Below are 2389 nucleotides of genomic sequence, written 5' to 3' on the forward strand. Positions count from 1 at the left end.
GGTGCGTCAAATGCAACGTAGATTCCCATCCAATTAGATTGAATTTGGTATTGATGACGGGAAAAATAATAACGGTAACTCCATTGAAATTATTCAAAACTAAAGTAACGAGCCAATTTTTTAAAATGTAAGGAGTAGAAAGTACAGATTTGTGTAAAAATGTAAGGAGTAGAAGTAAGAAGTCGCCATAAAAATAAGTAGTAAAGTAAAAATATCAGAAAAATCTACTTCAGTACAGTAACAAAGTATTTGTACTTCGTTACTTCCAATCTCTGTTTGTTGGGCTACTGTATAAAGCCTCGAACTCAACGCAATTTCTGACAATTTGAATTGAAAAAGTTTCCTGGATGGGAAGCAAAACGTCTTAAAACTTGACAAAGTCCAGTGGATTTTTTTTTTTTTTTTTACTCTTTTGGAATCGAAAAATCTCCTTTTAATGACACAAATACTCATCCATTTGCAGATCATCTTATTAACTTGCCAAATAAGGTCAAACAAAGTTAATTTAAGAAATGTTTACTGTCCTTTAGATTAGTTTTCGCTGTGTAAAAACTTGTTACTCTAACTGCGTCATGAAGACTTGACAACTTTATTTTTATCTCTCCAATACAATTAATATTTGGTAGAAACAAATTGCAGTGTGCTTACCTGTATTCCTTTAAAACACAATTATTTTCTTATTAAAAGGAACAACATTTTGAATGAATTGAGTGATTTAATGAAAACGAAAGTCATATAGAATTTCAAATTACATAAAAGATAAGCTATGAAGATGCTTGCTTCGTAAGACGATTCATAACCAAGGTACGGTTTTAGAGATGCTGAGTGCAGAACAAAAATGAGAATAGTCAGATCTGTAAACCCTGTGAGATTTGATTAAATACAATTACAGACAGTCAGAAACATGGGTCTAAAACACAAACCAAAGTTGTCAGTTGTTCATACATGTGGCCACTCATGTAGAAATACATCGTGTTAGATAAAGACTTTTGTATGAAATAACACAATGAGGCAGAATTGGAGATAGCCTTCTGTTAAAGAACAAAGAAAAACCTCAAACAACAGTTTTCATATCAGGACGGGTAAAATGTAACGTGTATCAGGAGACAAAAAGATCTTTGCTTCACAATCTAGCCTACTGTTTTATTTATGTACAGTAGAAAACACTAAGTTTGAGCCTCAGTTGAGAAAAAAATACTGTAGAAAATCCTCAGGCTCTCTTATAAAGCATGTATGAAATAAGACATCTTTTTTTCATTATAAAGCAGCACTAATGTTGTGTGAGTCAAATATGTTATGGCTAAGGAAAGATTATTGAGCAGTAAAGTGTGAGTTTAGATCAAGGAGGTGGTCTTGTTTGCCACCTTAAAACCATTTTTTAGTTTGAATGAGAAGATTTTAAGTATTTTGGATCATAAAGTATATTAAGAATAAGACTTTTTTCATAAAGCAAAGATTTGGATATTGTATTATTTGCTCTAAAAGTGCATTAAAATAATTACATTTGCATTCACTCACTTATACTATGCAGTTTATTGCACCAAATAACCCCCCTACCCATCCACTCCAAGCTTCTAAGGCCATTTAAACTCATCTTTCTATTCCTTACACTTCGTATGGTTTCAGGAACTCAAAATAATTTCTTTCAACATTCACTTTTTTGCTACTTTTAACAACTAAACTTAAAGCAGCACTGTGTAACTTCCTTGCCACTAGGGGCAGTAGACCTCTAACCTCCAGGTTTAGCTAACCTTGCCTGCAAGCTGAATTCTTAAAGTATTTTGGTGTTCACAAACATACGAAAATCCCTCTAGTACCAATTAAGCTGAAATAGTTCTAGTTCAAGCCAAAATGGGTTGGCCAATCATGATGCAGCATGATGATTTAAGGTGGGACATATAGTTGTAATTGAAACAAGAGTTGCAGGTTCCACAGCTGAACTAAAATAAAGATGGCAGCCCAGGAGGACATAAACTTAGCTGCAATAGCACGCACAGTGAGAGAAAAAAAAAGCGTTAGTTGTTGTGGTTTTGCATGGCATCAGCTGCTATTTAATTTGTCTCGGTGGTTGGTACGGTAGCAGCCATTCAAAAGGGTCCTTCCGAGTCAAACACCAGCAGAATAGCTCCCTCCAACTTCCAGCCACAGGCCTTCTCATGGGCATTTTTTTTTTACTCTGACTCCACCGTACTCTTACTCGTCGTCTCCCGCTTTATCTGGAACCGGGTCGCGGGAGCAGCAGACTAAGCAGAGACTCCCAGACTTCCCTCTCCACAGACACCTCCCCCAGCACTGTTGGGGGAAGCCCTAGGCGCTCCCAGGCCAGCCGAGAGACATAGTCTCTCCAGCGTGTCCTGGGTCGTCCTCTGGGCCTCCTCCCGGTGGGACG

This window comes from Cyprinodon variegatus, unplaced genomic scaffold (assembly GCF_000732505.1).
Source record: "Cyprinodon variegatus isolate N-32 unplaced genomic scaffold, C_variegatus-1.0 Scaffold33, whole genome shotgun sequence".
In the NCBI taxonomy this organism is placed as follows: Eukaryota; Metazoa; Chordata; class Actinopteri; order Cyprinodontiformes; family Cyprinodontidae; genus Cyprinodon; species Cyprinodon variegatus.